General features: G+C 41.3%; 1 long non-coding RNA gene and 1 pseudogene across 1 annotated transcript in view; one reads left to right on the top strand and one right to left on the bottom strand.

The window, feature by feature from the left end:
• The window catches only part of LOC110301806 (uncharacterized), a 91,262-nt gene extending 73,311 nt beyond the window's left edge, over positions 1-17,951 (top strand). Inside the window, exon 5 of the long non-coding RNA XR_002378741.2 lies at positions 17,819-17,951. This is a non-coding gene — a long non-coding RNA (uncharacterized LOC110301806). The remainder of the gene's footprint in view (positions 1-17,818) is intronic.
• On the bottom strand, positions 733-1,792 carry LOC110301805 (small ribosomal subunit protein RACK1 pseudogene; annotated as a pseudogene).
• Positions 17,952-20,519: the final 2,568 nt, after the last annotated feature.

Raw genomic sequence — 20,519 nt, 5'->3', positions numbered from 1 at the left:
CAGGGATCTGCCTCCTGGTCTCTCAGCTCTGCCTCCTGGCTGAGGATGAAGGCCAGAGGGGACACTGTTTAAGAAGCTCTGTTGCTTTTGTGGCCCACAAGCTCTCCTGTGTAGACTGGTCTAAGTGACCCCAAGATCCTGGGTGTGCTAGGGCTCACCGAGTTCGCACACAAGATGGTGTGGGGCTGGAGCCACCAGTACAAATCCCAGCTGCCAGTTGGGTGGGTTTCCTTTGTCTCTGTTCCTGCAGTGATCCCAAGATCCTGGGTGTGCTAAGCCCACTGAGTTCAGGCCCAAGATGGTGCAGGTTTGGCACTGACTGGAATGAACCCCAGCTGCTGGTTGGGCGGGTTTCCTTTGTCTCTGTTCCTGCTGGCACAAGACCCTCCGGAATTTTTTTGAACAGATGTTATGTTCCACTCTCCAGTGATCTCAAGAACCTGGGTGTGCTAGGGCCCTCTGAATTCACACCCAAGATGGCGCAGGGCTGGTGCTGACCTGAACAAACCCCAGCCACTGGTCAGATGGGTTTTCTTTATTCCTGTTCCTGCTGGCACAAGACCCTCTGGGATTTTTTGGAACAGATGTTGTGTTCCACTCACCAGTGATCTCAAGAACCTGGGTGTGCTAGGGTGCCTGCAGCGTGGAGAGTCCTCTGGGGACCTTGGGACCCTCCTCTGAGTTCACACCCAAGATCCCAAATATTTTCTTTTTTCTTTTTCTTCTTTTTTTTTTTCAGAAAGTCAGATTATTTCTAAGACTTTGTCATAAAACTTTTAGCAGGTACCAATAGTTACCTGCCATACTCGCACCAAGTTGTCTGTATAGCCAGCAAACAGAATCTGGCCATCAGCAGACCATGCCAAAGAGGTACACTGGGGTGGTTCTGCCTTGCTGCTGGTGCTGATAACTTCTTGCTTCAATTCATCTACAATGATCTTGCCCTCCAAGTCCCAGATCTTGATACTGGGACCAGTGGCAGCACAGAGCCAGTAGCGGTTGGGGCTGAAGCACAAGACATTGATGATGTCCCCACCATCTAAAGTGTAAAGGTGCTTGCCTTCATTGAGATCCCACAGCATAGCCTGACCATCCTTGCCTCCAGAAGCACAGAGGGATCCATCTGGAGAGACAGTCACTGTGTTCAGGTAGCCAGTGTGGCCAATGTGGTTGGTCTTTAGCTTGCAGTTAGCCAGATTCCACACCTTGACTAGCTTGTCCCATCTGCAGGAGATGATAGGGTTGCTGCTGTTCGGGGAGAAGTGGACACAAGACACCCATTCTGAATGACTCTCATCCTGGACGGTGTACTTGCAGACACCCAGAGTATTCCACAACTTTATGGTCTTGTCTCAGAACCCAGAGACATTCTGCCGGTTGTCAGAGGAGAAGGCCACACTCAGCACATCCTTGGTGTGGCCGACAAATTGCCTTGTGGTGGTGCTCGTTGTGAGATCCTAGAGGCGCAGCGTTCCGTCCCAGGAGCCCGAGAGGGCAAACTGACCATCAGAGGATATAACAACATCACTAACGAAGTGGGAGTGACCTCGCAGAGCATGTTGTGGTATGTCATAGTTGGTCTCATCTCTGGTCAGCTTCCACATGATGATGGTCTTGTCTCGAGACGCAGACAGGATCATGTCCAGGGACTGCGGTGTGGTGGCGCTCTGTGTTATCCATCCATTATGGCCCTTAAGGGTCCCACGAAGGGTCATCTGCTCCGTCATGGCTGCAGTTGATTTGAGGGTCGCCGCAGCGACAAGGATGGCACCGGATAGCTCTGAGAGCCAAGCACCACCCCCAAATATTTTCTTAATCAGATTATTTGAAGCATGAAGGACTATCCCAAGTGTGGATGTCACCTTGTGAATGCAACCCAGATAAAATGCCACACAAGAATTAATCTTTGGTTTTTGTCTACTTGTCTTCAGCTTAGGGATTTCAACATAAACTTAAAATCTCCAGGTCTCCTCAAGTGACAGTCTGGGAGTACTGAGACATCCAACACTTTTTATTATTATTGAAAATATATTTTCTTCAGGCAGTATATTCTAAGTAGAGGTAGGTCCTGCTCCTTCTTCTACTCTCATCTGTATCTGCACCCATTCTGTCTCTCATTAGAAAACAAATAAGCATCCAAGGAATAATAATCAAATAAGATAAAATGAATTCAAAGAGATTGAAATAGGACAAAGCAACCAAACAACAAGCAGAGCCAAAACAGTAGCAAAAGCACAAGAAACACATATAGATGCAGAGGCACACACAGTTGCACATACAGAAGTCTAAATAAAACAAACAAACAAACAAACAAGCCATGATATGTACTCAATGCACTGACTTCATATTATGAGACAAAGATCCTCTAAAGATGCTGTTGTGTGTTGGTCATCTACTGCTAGGTATGGGGCTGAGCCTTAAGAGTGGTTTGTTTCTCTACTGAGACTCCCTTGGAGAAGGCTAAGTTTTTTCATTTGCAGTGGCTATCAGTTGGAGATAGCTTCTGGGCATGTGTCCACATATCGTTTTAGCTCTAGGACCCCATCTGGTGCAGAGCAGTACAGGACCTGTGCATGCTATCCAAGTCATCATGAGGTCATATGCTCATCAGTCCTGCTGGGTCTAGAAGGCCTTGTTTCCCTGGTGTCCATTATTCCCTCTGGCTTTTATGCTCTCTGAATCTCCTCTTCCATAAATTTCTCTGAGCCCTGAGGAGAGGGATTTAATGCCATTATCCCATGTTGGAATGAGTATCCTAAAGTCTCTCACTGATATTGTCCGGCTGTGGGTCTCTATATTTGTTCCCATCTTTTGCAGGAGGAAGCTTCTCTGATGATGGCTGAGCAAGAAACCGATATCTGAATACAGCAGATTATCATCAGGAGTAACTTTATTGCTATGTTTCTTCAGCAGAACAGTTATATTTGGTTTTCTCCTTAATCCCTGGCCTATCTTGTCTTAGATTCTTAGACACTCAAGCAGCATTGGCTATGGTTTCTTTCTCATAGAGTTAGCCTTAACTTAAATCAGATATTGATTGGTCACTCCCATAAGCTTTAGCCACCACTGTACTGGCATATCTTGCAGTTAGGTCACTGTTGTAGATCACAGGGTATGTAGCTGGGTTGGTGTTTACCTTTCTCCTTTGGTAGTATGGAGTACCTTCCTATACCATGAACTGTTCAGTAGGGGTGAAGGTTTGCACCAGCTTGACTTCTCTGTGTTCAGTGAATTGTGTAGAATTTGTCTCCAGCAATAGGGCCTTACCATCAGTTTGGGAAAAGCTTTTAATAACTTGGGCAATAGGTTGGGTTATTTGGGGGTTCCCATGAGACCCCTTTGGCTATAAACTATATTAGATGTAACCCATTCCTAGTACTGGAAGCTTCATTTTGTGCTGAAAGATGTCCAGTTTGGGATATGTTTATCCTATTATTTGAAAATTTCTTTTAAATAGTCTTCATACGGGGGCTGGTAAGATGGCTCAGTGGGTAAGAGCACCCGACTGCTCTTCCGAACGTCCGGAGTTCAAATCCCAGCAACCACATGGTGGCTCACAACCATCCTTAACGAGATCTGACTCCCTCTTCTGGAGTGTCTGAAGACAGCTACAGTGTACTTACATATAATCAATAAATAAATCTTAAAAAAAAAAAAGATAGTCTTCATACATTTATATATTTTAGATAGCCTCTACTTTATTAGGTTTTGATATGACCCCTCAAATGCCCCATACTTTTAGCTCTCCCTCCATATATTCCCTCCTTCATTCCCCTCTTTTTCCCTTTTCTTATTTGATCCTCTGATTCCAGGACCCTGTCCCAAATCCATCCATAACTATCTATTATATTTCCCCTTCCTAGAGAGATTCTCTCCTTCCTTCATAGTCTCTTACTCTTTACTTAACCTCTGTAGTTATACAGATTATAGCTTTCTTATCAATGGCTTAACAGGAAAGACCCACATATAAATGAAAATGTACCATATTTCTTTCTGGGTCTGAGTTAACCCACTAAGGATAATTTTTTTTCTAGTTCTATTCATTTACCTCTGAATTTCATTATTTAATTTTTAATAGCTGAGTATTATTATGTAAATACAGCATATTTTTCTTATTCATTCATCCATTGACTAATATGTAGGGAATTTCCAATTTCTGGCTATTATGAATACAACAGCAATGAACACGCTTACACAAGTGTCTTTATAGTAGTATGAAGGATCCATTCGTATATGCTCAGGAATGGTAGGTATAGTTGGAGCTTGAGGTAGATTGATTCCCATCTTCATGAGGAACCACCATACTGATTTTCATAGTGGCTGTACAAATTTTCATTCCTTCTAGCAATGGATGAGTGTTTCCCTTACGCACATTCATGCTGACAGTCAGCCTTGTGAACTGAACAACTATTGAATTCTTGTTTTTTCTGTCATGAGTCAACCATTTTTGGCTACCTGTGCCATACTCTACAAGTCAGTATAATAAATCCCCTTTTATAATATATACTTGATTTTCCTCTAAGTCCTTGGACTGTTTAGTCTTAGGCTTTACAGCCAGCATACTGCACTATACATGTAAAAAATTTCACTGCATTCTACTATAAAGATTGTGTGTGTGTGTTGCTTTAAAGAACCCTTACTAATGTAGCATATATTATTTTGGTGTAATAAAATACCCATGACTGGATTACTCACAGAGAAAAGAGTTTTGTCTAGCTCAAAGTATTAGTGTCTAAAATAGTTTTAAAAGCCTTAGCAGTACTTTTGGTGATGGTTTCCTTGGTTGCTTTTCATGTCAGGTTATATCATGGTAACTGATCATATGAAAACAAGATCACATGGTGACAAGGAGAGCCAGGGAGTATGATTAGTTAGGCTAGCTACTTTATAACAACTCACTTCTTCTTATGATAACTTTCAAGGGCAGTGTCTTCCTCAAGGACCACAGGGATCCTTTCAATATTCAGGACCAATATACCAATACATGAGCCTTAGAGTTGTCTTCTAACCAAAACAAAGGAGAGTATAGCAGAAAGCCATGTGAACAGTTGTGCTGTGATATTTAAGAATATGACAAGAAATATGCCTAGACATGTTCTGTAGGAATGCTATTTGTTTCATGTTTTTAAAGACTTATTTATTTTATTGTCTGTACATGAGTGTTTGCCTGTATGTATGTATGTGTGTATGTATATATGTATGTATGTATGTATGTATGTATGTATGTATGTATGTCTATGCCTGGTAACTGCAGAAGTCAGAGGAAGGCCTCTATCCCTCAGAACTTGAGCTGTATAGTAGGTATTAGGTATGGAACTTGGGTCCTTTGTAAGAGCAACAAGTATTCTAAACATGGACCTATTTCTCCAGCCAGTTTCATATATTTTTGATAAAAGGTCAGTTTAATGCATACAAATGGAATCTACAAACATGAGGTCTGTGTACCTCGAACTCATTGTACAATGAGAGCATCATGTCAATATTCAAGCAGATAAATATATTATAAGAAATTACTACAAGTCTGTACACCTCACAAATATACATGTAAAAATTCTCAATAAAAAGATTAATGAATTTAATACAGCAATATATAAGAAAAATATATACCATGACCAATCTGAACATATTTCATACATGCAAGACTGGTTCAACATGTGACAGTAATGAATGCAATTCATCATGTCAGTGCTAAAGAAGAAAATTCATGTGATTATGTTAATATTCAAGCAAAACAGCTTAACAAAATCTAATATCTCACCATGATAAAAAATCTTCAGCAAGAATAGCAAGAAGTTTCTAAACAGGGTCAAGAACACTACACAAAACCCACAGTCAAAATTCTGTGTAATGATGAGAAATTTGAAGATTTCTACTAATACCAGGGGCAGGAGCAAAATGCCTCTTCCACTGCTGCTTTTCAAAGTACACTGGAACCAACAGATCTTTAAGTGGACTTAAGATCTGCTCAACAAGCAGGAAACCATGTCTGATACTGGAAACTTAACTAACTAATCACTGCTAATGAAATCATGATTATTGAAAGATAATTTACAGCCACTAATTTACTACACCAGTATAATCCTTAACAATTTATAAAGATTTGTCCTTATACATATAAATAAGTGCAGTTTTTGTCTCTCATCAAGGAATCTTAGCAACAGAGAAGACTGAAAAAAATCTACAACCAACCAATATGCACAGTTATGGAGTGTAGTCCCAATAGATACAGCTACAGAACACTCCCCCACCTAAGGCTCAGGGAAAATCAAAGAAGAGGGATGGAATTGTAATAGCCAGAGGGTTAGGAATTTTCCTATGAGATTGTGTCTCTTAGTAACATCAGAATCTGCAACTGTAAAAACAACCAACATGGCTAAACTAAATGTGAGCTGAATAAAGAGAAGACAATTATGCCAAACTTCATGAGAAAAAGCCCACAAGGCTTCAATCCTACACAAAGAATGCCAGGCAATAGAATAAAGATAAGATGGGAGAGATGGCCCTCCCTAGGGAAGATCACATCAGTTGATTTTCTAGTGCCAAAGAGTTTGCTATGAAAACATAGATACAAGCAACATTATATAACTCAACATGTTATATCTGGGGATATGTATGTAAATCCAAATACTTATATGCCTGCAATAACAATATGGAAAGGTTTGGAGGGAGGAAAGGGAAAGAAGAGATGTAATTAAAAATTCAATCTCAAAAATAACAATAAACTGCACTGGAAATCTCAATGCAATAAACCCAGGAAAGCATTTAGAAAACATATATATTTGTAAGAAATGAAACTTCATCCACAGTTATCATGATTATCTATGTAGAAAATGACAAGGAATCAATAACCATGAAGTCCTGAAACTAAGAAATGGTTGCAGCAAGTATACAGGACAGCAGGTTAATACAAGAAATCTAAACACATCTCTATGTAAAAGTGGAGAGTGACTGAAGTTCTCATTAAAACTGCAATGTCATTTGCATGGCACCAGAAGTGAGCAGTTAGGAAAGAAATCAATCAAAACATATGGGAAATCTGTGTGAGAAAAGTACAAGAATCTCATGAAAGAATTAAAAGATATAAATAAATACATATGCCGCACACATAGATAGAGATGTCTGATATTATTAAGATGTCAGTCCATTTCTAGTTGGTGTACAGTCTTACTTTCAATGCTAACCACAGGTCTAGCAAGTAATAACACTACTACCTGTTTTGATTTGTCTTGTATTTTTTTTTGTTTTTTTTTGCTTTTTAATTTTGATAAAGGGTCTTCCTATGTAGGCCTGGGAAGCCTGGAGTTTGAAGTGAAGATTTCTGGTTTCTTTGGAAACTCAGTTGCGCCACGTGATGTTTGTCTGGAAGCTGTCTTGTGAGCAGATATTTTTGGTGAAGCAGAGGCTTGAGAGGGTGCAATGTTTGGAAAGAGTGTAAGTAGAACCCCACAGACAATGAAAGGATGTTGTTGCATTGCTATGCCTTGCAACACTTCACTGGTCTTCGCTGGTCATGAAAGTCTTTGCTGGTCTTTGCTGGTGTTCACTTCATAGAGAGAAATGCATGGAGCCACTGACACTGATTCTTGTTTGGTGTTTGCTATTGTACTGGACTGTTGCTACTGATTCGTGTTTGTTGTTTGCTGTTAGTCTGAACTGCTAATATCCTAACAACAAAGATAGGAATTGCCCCAAAGAACTATTTCTAAACAGGTTCAAAACTCCCTTTTCCTATAAACCTCCCCCCCCCCACCTCTAGTTTATGGGCTAGAAGGGATGTTGAAGCATTCTAGAACCTAAATAAGGTAGGTTTAGAGAAACATCTAAGCCTACAGGAATTTACTACACAGATGAGGCTGGTTTTAAATTTACAAAGATCTGCCTGTCTCTATGTCTGAGTGCTAGGATTAAATGTGTGCAGCAACAAGCCTAGCAACACTAACTGATTTTGAAATGCACACTGTCAAGCCGAGAAGAATAGACCAGTGAATCAATACATTAGGATGGAAAGTCCGGCTATAGATCTACACAAACAGTAGGTAAGTCTTTCTTAAGAACAAGGGCAATAGAATGCAGAATGATACCTTTCTCAACAAGCAGTGCTAGAACACATAAACATTCACAAACAAACATAAAATATCTTCTACTATTCACAAAAATGAACTAAAAATCAATAATTTGATTTCACACTGAAAGGATATAAAGAATGTGACACACAGGAGACAACCTAAGTGACCTATGATTTGGTGATGGCTACCCACAATGCCCAAAACACATGTAGGAACATACTAGCAAATCCATCATGATACACATCAAAACATTTTGCTCTGTGAAAGACACCATTAGTCTAATGAATGTAGGAGTCATAGGCTGAGAGAAAATCTTTGCAAAACTCTTAGACTCAGGGATCATACATCTGAAATGTATGAAAACTCTTCTCAATGATAAGAAACAAATACCTAAACATAGCATGCAAAGGAAGATAGAACAGACAACTCACCAACAAACTACAGATGCACAGATGGAGCTAAGATGGATCATAGGCATCACACACCATCACAGGACTGCCAGCAGAGCAGAGCCACAGGATAACTCACTATCAAGAATGTAAAATCCACAATAGTGACCAATGCTGACAAGATGGGAAGCAACCAGAATGCTCCTTTGCTGGTGCTGGAGTCACTGGTATAGCTCCGTTGGAAGATAGTTTTATAGTTTTGTTCAAACCAAACACAGATTTATGAACTGGCAAACATGTCTTCAATATTCCACCCAAAGGACTTGAGAACTCCGTCAGCAAAAGTCCTGTGCATGATTTCAGTGTAAGCTTTATTCAGAATCAAGTAAAGTTGGAAACGACCGATTTGTTCTTCAACAAGTAAATGGATAAACTGTAGTATTCAAAATGTTATTCTGTAATTTAATTTTAAAAAGAACTATCAAGTCACAAAAAGATAAGGGAGGGATTTTGCCAAACCTTCCTAATATCCTCCCCTAAACATAGTTCCTTACGTTGTGGAACTATACAACATACATACCAAACAATTATTCCCAACCATACAATTATTTTCATTGCTATCACATAACTGCAATTTGGCTGCTCTTATGAATTGTAATGTAATATACGAGATGCAGGGTATCTGATATGTGACCTTATACAGATCATGATTGGAGAATGAGAAGCACTGTATCTAAACCCATATTATATACTACACTAGCAGTAAGCCCCTTTCTGAGCTACAGAGTTTTGGTAAATAATAACATATCAGCATGGGCCTGCTGGTTATGATAAGAGGAAGACAAAATATTCCTAATCAAGAAGGCTTACAGGATATAAATAAGACATTTTCATAAAACTCAGTTTTTAGGCACCCTCAAAGGCATATTAATTAAAAAGGGAGTAAAACAGAATACACATTTTTTAAAAAAACCATAAAAACAAACAAATGAACAACAACAACAGCAACAACAAAACCAGAACAGGCTGGACAGACTGCTTGATTGATGCTGTTCCAGAGAACTGGTGTTTGCTTCCTAGAATTTATATTGGGTAGCTCACAGAAGGTTACAACTTCAGCTCCGGGAAATCTGACACCTTTTTCTGGTCTCCATGGACACCCATGTACCCATGTACAGGTGGACACACACACACATAAGTAAAATAAAATAAATCAGTTGGAAAGTGGCGGTGCACACCTTTAATCCCAGAACTTAGGAGGCAGAGGCAGGTGGATTTCTGAGTTTGAGGCCAGCCTGCTCTACAAAGTGAGTTCCAGGACACCCATGGATATACAGAGAAACCCTGTCTCAAAAAAAAAAAAAACCTAACTAAATAAATAAATCTTTAAATAAAAGAAACTAGAACACTAAGATACTTTGATTGTTTTTTTCTTTGTTGCTTTGCTCAAACTCTAGACAGAATCAAGTCATGGGAGGGCTTATTTGGGTTCACAGTGTAAGTGTGCTGTTCACATGGTGGATGGCAGCAGGACAGTAAGGCAGCTCAGCTAGTCACATTGTGTTCAGGGACCCACACCAGAGAGCAAGTGATGCTTTTCCTCATCTGCTTCTTCCATGTAGGGACTGTAGTCTATGCAATGGTGCCTCCCACAATTACAACTCTTCTTATCTCCTCAAGCCAATCTAGCACTAGTAGCACATCTCCATAGTGATTCTACATCCCATCTGGCTGGTAAGAATGGCCCCTCTCCCCTCTATGTGCTCTTCTCTTCTACATACTGCCTGACAGCAGACCCTCCACAGCTGCTGGAGTGACCCTCTCATCCCCCAGCCTGGGGTTGGGGGAGGATGCCTGGATTGCCCTGGTGGATGGTCAGAAGTGAGCATCCCTAATAGGTTCCTGGCATTAAGACTGGGGATTGAAAATTGTAGACTTGTGTTTCCCATTGGAGGAGAGTTTTTATTGATTTGGAATTTATAATGTGTACTCATAATAAGGGCAGGACTCCTAGAACATAGGTTTCCACTTTGAAAACAAAACAAAACAACCATAACACCCCTTTAAGGCATCCAAGTACACTCGACATTTCTTTAAATGCTTCAGAGACTAGAGTCTGCACAGTCACTTTTACTGTGATCCAATATCCATCATTACACCCTCTTCCATTTCAGTGTGCTTTTTCTTTCTTTACAAGGTGGATTTTCAGCTTACTCATCCACATGAAGCACCCTGTGATCTATTCTGTGCACCTAATTTTGTGTTCAGTAGTTCATGATCTGGAGCCATCTACTGTGCTTTCTTCGGCTTGCAACTCTTATCCACAGAAATGCTTCCAGTGGGAAACCCCAGAATACCCATCACAGATGCTATGCCCTGCCTTTCTAGCCACAGACCATATTAATCCATGTTTTAGCTCCCAGCTGTTCTGCATTAACCAGGGACTCTAACTCAGTTCCTGGCATCATTCTGCCTGCAGAGGCTGAACTTGTGAAGTTGATAAGACAGATTTAGCAAGGCTTCAGGCCACTGTGCAGCTTAAAAGTTTTAGAGATCAATAGAAATTGTCAGACATTTGTGATGGCTTGGTGCATATAAAAGTGATATTGACCCCTAAAGCAATAATTTCCTGTCTTGTTACTAGTTCACTGTGGACCCTGTTTAATCCAAACAAATGAGGCCTCTGAGACTATCTCATGCCACTTCTTTCTCTTATAGATGAAGAAACCACAACCCACAGCCCTTGAATGGTTGTCCTCAATATCACACAGGATAAAGAGAGACCATAATTAGGTCCTAGACCTCTGAATTACATTCTCCTATTCCCCAGGGCCCTCAGAGCACTGCAGTGTCTTGTGAGAAGGGGAGGAAAGACCAGAGTTTAGTTAATGAGTCAAGGTATAGGTTACCATTCAATGTAGTTAGCTGTCTCCAGACCAGGGATGAGTGACTGAAGAAAGATATACTATAACTTATGCTGCCATGGTAAGCTAATACAGGGTGGGGGCTGCTGTGGTAGAGGACAGAAACTGTGGCTTAGGGACATAATCTATGGCCCAAGAACTTTGGCATTTACTTCCCTGAAAAATAGTCAATCTTGATGAGGTCATGGGTGCAGTCAGATAACACCAACTCCACAGACTCTGCACAATTCATAGACAATGCTACATATATTAGAGGCACAAACATCAGCTTCCTTCCTTCCTTCCTTCCTTCCTTTCTTTGGTTGATCAGTTGGTTTATTGAGATGGGGTTTCTCTGTGTAGTCCTGGCTATCCTGGAACTCACGATGCAGACCAGGCTGGCTCAAACATCAGAGACCTTCCTGTCTTTGCATCCCCAGTGCTGGGACTAAAGGCATGCATCACACCAACCTTCTCGTTTAATAAAACAACAAATGTTGATGCTGGAAATAGTCTTTCTGTGCAAGTCGGCATGACATCAACTGTCTTCCACACAACGGTGTTCACTTCCCATGTATTTGTGTCTCACTACCACGTGTAGCTGTTGAACACAGGACCTACTGCAGGCGTGGCCCTGAGAGCAAGCAGCCTGAGGTCCTGATGCTTACACCAGATAGGAGATCTTCCCAGAGCAAAAGGTTTCATTCTTCTGTTGAACTCCACTAGGAGAGGTCTTCCTTGCTCCGAATTGTTAGAGAACCCAGGATTTCTATGTCACCAGGACCTAAGCAGAGAGGGCTAAGAGTGAGGTGAGAGCAACCTAGTGCCCCTGCCAGCCAGGGATTGAAAGCATCCTGGCTACCTTCATGTCACATAAACCACATACTAACCAGTTCCCGTACTCCCAGTGTGCCGATTGCCTTAAGTTGTGTATGCCCTGCTTCTCGCCTATCTCCCATGGCACAGGTCACATATTAGCTAAGTCTGCTTCCTTACTGTGTAGGACTTCCCATTTCTTCAGAGACCTTTAAACGTAGATACTCTTATTTGTTTCTTGGGCCTGAAACTCCCCTGTGTGATGCAGAATTAAGATGTTAATAAACCTCCTGCCCAAAGGACACTTGGACTCAGCATTTCTCACTCCACTCCCTTTTCCTTCCCCTCAATAAAACCAACCATGAAAGTGCTGAGAATTTTATTGAGTCTAGTGGAGGCACCATGAATTCTCTGTGCTCCTCTTCTTTACACCATCATGGTATCTTAGTTACCCACCAGCTTCAGAGACTAAGCATTTGCTGCCTTGTGGATCCAAAGTGCCAGTTTTGAGAGTAATCCTTTTAAGGCCGGGTAGTTATTCTTTTAAGCTTTTAAAAACTAACAAGAATGATAATAATTCGAAGACATGAAGCCTAGAGATAAACAGGTTGGATTTGTAGTAGATCTCAGGTATTGTCATGGGAAGGTTCTCTTGTAATACCAATGGGTATTTAAGATGTAAAGACATGATACTCAAAGGATAATAAAAATGGGGCTTTCTGCTAAATTGATTGGATATTTATTCCTGTGACTGTCAGGAGGTCCTATGTGTGAGTAAATTTCTACTCAAGTCCACTTAATGACCCCTAGGCTTATGGAGATGGGCATACAGGTAGCCAGCCTAGAGAGCATCAGCATTTGGTGTGGTAGGCAAAATGAATCATACTGGAGCTATAATAATACACCCTTTGCTGGCTGGCTGAGGAGACTGCCTTGCTTGCAAATCCCTGTGTGCCAAGCTTTGTGTAGTTTTCCTAAACCATTGAGGCTGTATGTTTCACCACTTGTGTTGGGGATTTTATCCAATGCTTGTCAACAAGCTCCATGTACGTTTTCTTCTCTAGTCCTCTACCCCAGCTAGGAGGTGGGTGACTGACCCAGGAATGAAGAGAGAAGAAAGAAAAGACTGAAGGGTTGCTGGGTGCTCACCTGTGCTGCTTCAGCAAGCCAGGATAAGGCCAGATCATTTACAAAGCAAAGATTATTTCTCTCACAGGGTGCATGGAGGTTTAAATAGCATGGTGCCTTTGTCTTGGCAAGGACCACATGTCTGTGTGCCAGCATTGTGGAAAATGGAAAGAAACATTAATGAACCAAAGAAACCAGCACACCAGCACATAGGGTAGACACCTTCTCATGAAGCCACTCAGCTGTCCCTGGAACAGGGTACATCTGCTTCTGGCAGTGATGCCCATCTGTCTGAAGCTTCCCTGAGGATAACCCAGTCCTGGTAATGTCATGGACAGAGGTGCCAGTGCTTAGTTTTGGTAGTGTGTCTGCAGATGTTTGTCATTGTCTCAGTACCCATGATGCATTTCTTTCTGGGCTGGCTCAGATGCTTCACCATGGAGAGTAATTGTGAAGGAGAGTTTGCTGTAATACACTGGTTTGAAAATGCTATAGTGACATTTATTGCTCTGTATGCTAATTATTTGTTTTTTTAAAGTTGTGCTTTTCTGGGTCCTCAAAGAGACAGAGAACAGCCCAACTTCTCCCTCTCTCACTGTATCCCTCCTGCACAAACATCATGACCAAGGAGCAAGTTGGGGAGGAAAGGGTTTATTCGGCTTACACTTCCATGTTGCTGTTCATCACGAAAGGAAGTCAGGACCAGAACTCAAGCAGGTCAGAAAGCAGGAGCTGATGCAGAAGCCATGGAGGGATGTTCTTTACTGGCTTGCTCAGCCTGTTCTCTTAAGAACCAAGACTACCAGCCCAGAGATGGTCCCACCCACAAGGGGCCTTTCCCCCTTGATTACTAATTGAGAAAATGCCTTACAGTTGGATCTCATGGAGGCATTTCCTCAACTGAAGCTCCATTCTCTGTGATAACTCCAGCTGTGTCAAGTTGACACAAAACTAGCCAGTACACCTACCCTCTGGAGTCTTGTACTTTATTGCCAATGTTACTACTTTACGAATGACTTGGGTCCCACTTGATGGTTCACATTGTATGAGGTCCAGCTTTGTTTTTGTTGTTGTTGTTTTTTATTTGCTTTTTGTTTTTTATTTTTGTTTTTTTTTTTGTTTTTTGTTTTTTTTTTTGAGACAGGGTTTCTCTGTATAACCCTGTCTGTCCTGGAACTCACTCTGTAGACCAGGCTGGCCTCGAACTCAGAAATCTGCCTGACTCTGCCTCCCCAGTGCTGGGATTAAAGACATGCGCCACCACGCCGGGCTGAGGTCCAGCTTAGAGTCCACATTTTCCTTCTTCATTTAAGTCAGTCTGGTTAAGAAAGTGATAGCAAGTTTCTGGCCCACGACAGACTCTATCAGGAGTTTTCTTCTTCATTATCCTTCCCTCCTTCAAACTCACCCTCCCAAGTACTCTGCCTTTCTGCCTCTCTCCGAAAAAACAAGGGGAAGAGAAAACGGAACTGTAGCCACAGCTTCCAAGCCACACTTCCTCTGCTACTTAGGGGCATATAACAATAAAAATATATAAATAAAAGACTAACCTTCCGGCCAATCGCAGTTTAGCTACCCTGCAATTAAACAAATCCACAAACCGCAACACATATTTACATCTCATTAGCAGAAGCCAAATGCAACAACGGCATTAAAATTAAGAAATTAGACACAATTATCCTGTCGGCAGCAGTGGGGGAAGCTGTCAAGGGCTGGTTTATTCATCAGTTTGTGCAGAGGTTCCGCAGCACCCTAATTGTGTGCTGCTATTTTTCACCCCCTCCTTCTCTTGCCAAAAAAAAAAAAAAAAAAAAAGCATAAGTCCTTGGCAATTCCACTTCTCTGCATTGCTGCTGCCTTTAAGTGGTCAGGCTGGACTAGGCAACTCAGGAAGGCTCTTCTCTTCTGTGTACTATGTCTCCAAATACCAGCCAGGCTCACAGAGTCATGTTGACCGGAAGCTAGGAAGCTCTGAGTGATTGTTGGATGGTCATGTGTCCACAGGTTCCCTCTGAATACCCAAGGGTCTGGCCCACCGGCCCACTCATCAGCATCATGGCCAATCCATGTGGTGCCATCTACATTTTGGGAACACAATTTCCAACATTTCTGTAGGTGGCTGTTTCTGGAAATGGCACCTGGGTATTCCAGGCATGGTTGTTGAGTGGGTGACTGTACACCTTCTTGTCAAAGCCCCTTGCTGTGATGTTGAGAAGATCCATAGTGCCCATGCTGTGACTTGCAGTCTGAGGGTGGTTAGGGCACTGGGAAGCTTCAGACCATGCTGTTCTGGAGCACTATTCTGTCTGTGTACTCTTGCCCTGACTCCCTATCCCCCATTGGCATCTTTCCTCTATGTTTCCCTCTTGATCTTGTGTGTTGGAATTATCCAATATGGACTTTATCTAGTCTTGGACCCATGGATCCTTAAGTAATGAGTTAATGGCTCAAGAACTATGTGTTCCCATGGTTTCCACATGACGTGATAGTACTGTCCCCAACTCTGCATTCTGCTAGATGCTAGATACTAGATACTAGATGTTAGATGCTAGAAGCTATCTTGCCAACATTAGCCTGTAGAGTTCTGTCCTTAGATGGTGATAGAAGAAGAAAGGGAAGAAAGCTTTGCTGGGCTTTCCCTTACTTGGTGGGACCCTGACACCATTGTCAGGAAATCTTCCACATGTAGATGGCTCCCCAGCTGTGTTCTAGCTGGGAAGAAGCCTAAGATCAGTATTAGAAGATGGTGCCAGTCTAATTAATGGCTGGCACTTTAATCATAAATATTGTTGATTTGGGGGGGTGACTATGCAATAGAGAATGACTCTTGTACCCTCTTTCTCAGAAGTGAATTGAGACTGTGTTTCACAGGTATGTGGGAATCAAGGGATTACTGCCTATCCTCTGGTTCCCCATCAAAAAGTGATGCATCTCCAAGGTAGACTTTTCAGCTTAGTCCCCAGCACTGGAGTCACTATAGCTGGTGGCCTTGGGTGCTTTCCTTGCTGCTGTTCAAAGTTTCTTAACTTTCCACAAAACTGTCTAAGCTGTGAATTGTCTTAGAGTTTCTTCACCCTCTGGCTCAATGGGTCATAAAGGATCTGGTAAACATCCTACCTCCTTTAGTAATTTCAGTTAAATCAATACTAACAAACACATTTCAAACCAAAGCAGAAATGAAATAAGGTACCCATCAAGAAAACATGCAATTTAGCATGTTTTAGTGGTCATTTAGAAGCTGGAAGTGGACCTTTCTTCCATAACTACTAGTGTTCCTCACAGATGCATGCTGCAACTTGAATCACCACTGAAGCAGCACACAAGTATTTTCTGTTGTAACCCCACCTTTCATCTTATCATGAAATTATTCAATAACCTTTGATAATAGTAATGAATGATGTCCGTGGCATTTTACAAAGGACACGGAGACTTCTAACACACTACAAAGACCTCTGTCTATGTCAAGAGCACACTGAAATGGCATTATCCTCACAAAATTTCACAACTGTTTAGCTGAGGTGTCCACAGTCCTGTCCATTCCTCTGCAAACCTACTATCCACCCATCAGCAGAGACAGTCTGATACAAGATATCCATTCAGTTTGTGATAAAACCAGAAGCCAGAGCCAGGTGTATAATGAAAATCTTAGTGACACTTGTAACTAGATTTTGTATAAACTTTCTGACATAAAGTTCATTTTCTTCAGTAAAGTTGGGTTGATTAAGACACCTGCTTTGTGGAGTTATTGTAAACATTGAATGAGATTAACAATTCAAGGCATTTAATGTGATGATTTTTATGTAGTAAATGATTAAACACTTCAGTGTTTAAAAAATTCAGTAAGTTGTGTGCAAAGGTGAAAAAGATGAGTATGGAGCAAAGTTCCAGGAATTCTTCTCAGGAGAGGCCAAACTTGCACCAGGTCGTGGAGGAAGAGGAAGAAGCCACCATTCTATGAATACAGTTTGCAAACTGAAGCTTAGAGTAGGCTGCAGTATTTCTTCTTGTGTTGAGGGGAAAGACTGCATGGCTATACACATGAGAAAGAAGCAAGGAGAGAGGCCAGTGATGTCAGTAGAGAACTAGACCTAATAAGTCTGCCTGACATGCAAGATGACAGATCTTTTCTTAGCCAGCTATGTGAGACATTCAGGATTGAAAAATTGGAGGTGGTTTGGTGATAATCGAGATTCCTGGACCTAATGGCAGATAAGTAAGTATATTCTAAGATGGAGATAAAGGCCAGTGTAATATGTGACTAAAATGATCGTGGTGATGAAGTTGTGAGGAAGCAGAAACAAGATCTAAGTGACTTAAAATATGTCTGCAGGACCATGGCCTTGGTTGGAAAGTTTACACGAAGGACATGTGTGTGTGTGCGCGCGCGCGCATGCGCGGGCGCATTTGTATAAAGGCTGATATTAAAGTCCCTAGTTTGGGTAAATGGTGGATAAGACAGCAAAGGAGAACTTTTTTTCATGTTGCTGAGTCTAATTCTGTTTTTTTTTTTTTTTAGGTCCAGTTCATACATAAGATGCCTAAGTTGTACATTCAAAGTTTATCTCCTCATCTTTTTCCTTCATCCAAGTGTTCAAAGTGACCTAAGTTGACTAATAAGAGCTTTGAGAAGACTGGATAAAAATAATGCAGAGGCATGTTGTTGGAATGCTAGAAAAATAAAAATAAATAAAAATAGTAATATATCTGATAAGCGCCATTCCTTAAACCTGCATTTCAGGATCAACTGATCCTTCATGTATGGGGTTTCTACATCTACAGAGTTGACAAAGGCTGGCTCTAAAAGATATTTCAGATGTGAGTGAACCAAATATGTACAGATGTCTTCCTGTCATTTCCTCCTAAGGAACACAATGTAACAACTGTTGGCACAGCATTTACAGGGCATGAGATATTATAAACAACATAGAGATGATTTAAAGTGCACAGGAGAGCATACAATGGCTATGTGCAAAACCTAGCTATTTTAGATAAAGCATCTGAGCATCTGTGGACTTGGGTACCAGTGAGTACTAAGTGATGATAACTACATAGCTTTTGAGAATATATGGAAAAAGGCACATGATGTTAGAAGGAAACAGTGGTGGGGAAATAGGAAAGGGAGTTAATGCAGGCAGATTTGATCAAAACACATAATATGCATTGGAAATATTAAACAAAACAGTAAATGAATGCCTAGAATTCTTCAAAGTATTTTTTTATACACATGTTCTAACCAAAAATTTCCCCAACAATATTGGCTGTACTGTGTTGATTCTCTAGTTGTCTCTGCTTTTACGTTTCCTAACTCATTCTTTATATTGATATTGATATGTCTTTTTTTTAGTTTAATTTATTTATTTATTAATTTTTTAATTAGGTATTTTCTTCATTTACATTTCCAATGCTATCCCAAAAGTCCCCCATACCCTTCCCCAAACTCCCCTACCCACCCACTCCCACTTCTTGGCCCTGGCATTCCCCTGTACTGAGGCATATAAAGTTTGCAGACCAATGGGCCTCTCTTTCCAATGATGGCGGACTAGGCCATCTTCTGATACATATGCAGCTAGAGACATGAGCTCCAGTGGGTACTGGTTAGTTCATTGTTCCACCTATAAGGTTGCAGACCCCTTTAGCTCCTTGGGTATTTTCTCTAGCTCCTCCATTGGTCACCCTGTGATCCATCCAATAGCTGACTGTAAGCATTCACTTCTGTCTTTGCTAGGCCCCAGCATAGCCTCAAAAGAGACAGCTATATCTGGGTGCTTTCAGTAAAACCTTGCTAGTGTATGCAATGGTATCTCCGTTTGGAGGCTGATTATGGGATGGATCTCAAGGTATGGCAGTCTCTAGATGGTCCATCCTTTCGTCTCAGCTCCAAACTTTGTCTCTGTAACTCCTTCCATGGGTGTTTTGTTCCCAATTGTAAGAAGGGGCAAAGTGTCCACATTTTGGTCTTCGTTCTTCTTGAGTTTCATGTGTTTTGCAAATTGTATCTTGTATCTTGGGTATTCTAAGTTTCTGGGCTAATATCCATTTATCAGTGAGTACATATCATTTGAGTTCTTTTGTGATTGGGATACCTCATTCAGGATGATGCCCTCCAGGTCCATCCATTTACCTAGGAATTTCATAAATTCATTCTTTTTAATAGCTGAGTAGTACTCCATTGTGTCAATGTACCACATTTTCTGCATACATTCCTCTGTTGAGGGACATCTGGATTCTTTCCAGCTTCTGGATATTATAAATAAGGCTGCTATGAACATAGTGGAGCATGTGTCCTTCTTATCAGTTGGAACATCTTCTGGATATAAGCCCAGAGAGGTATTGCTGGATCCTCCGGTAGTAGTATGTCCAATTTTCTGAGGAACTGCCAGACGGATTTCCAGAGTGGTTGTATAAACTTGCAATCCCACCAACAATGGAGGAGTGTTTGTCTTTTTCCACATCCTCGCCAGCATCTGCTGTCACCTGAATTTTTGATCTTAGCCATTCTGACTGGTGTGAGGTGGAATCTCAGGGTTGCTTTGGTTTTCATTTCCCTGATGATTAAGGATGTTGAACATTTTTTCAGGTGCTTCTCAGCCCTGCAGTATTCCTCAGGTGAGAATTCTTTGTTTAGCTCTGAGCCCCATTTTTATGGGGTTATTTGATCTTTTGGAGTTCATCTTCTTGAGTTCTTTATATATATTGGATATTAGTCCCCTATATGATTTAGGATAGGTAAAGATCCTTTCCCAATCTGTTGGTGGCCTTTTTGTCTTATTAAGAGTGTCTTTTGCCTTGCAGAAGCTTTGCAGTTTCATGAGGTCCCATATGTCAATCCCCGATCTTACAGCACAAGCCATTGATGTTCTATTCAGGAATTTTTCCCCTGTACCCATATCTTCGAGGCTCTTCCCCACTTTCTCCTCTATAAGTTTCAGTGTCTCTGGTTTTATGTGAAGTTCCTTGATCCACTTAGATTTGACCTTAGTACAAGGAGATGAGAATGGATCAAATCGCATTCTTCTACATGATAACTGCCAGTTGTGCCAGCACCATTTGTTGAAAATGCTGTCTTTTTTTTCCACTGGATGGTTTTAGGTCCCTTGTCAAAGATCAAGTGACCATAGTAGTGTGGGGTCATTTCTGGGTCTTCAATTCTATTCCATTGGTCTACTTGTCTGTCACTATACCAGTACCATGCAGTTTTTATCACAATTGCTCTGTAG

The sequence above is a fragment of the Mus caroli genome, unplaced genomic scaffold, assembly GCF_978045245.1.
Source record: "Mus caroli unplaced genomic scaffold, Mus_caroli_1 scaffold_11, whole genome shotgun sequence".
NCBI classification, from domain to species: Eukaryota; Metazoa; Chordata; class Mammalia; order Rodentia; family Muridae; genus Mus; species Mus caroli.
This window is presented reverse-complemented; position numbering and strand designations above follow the sequence as displayed.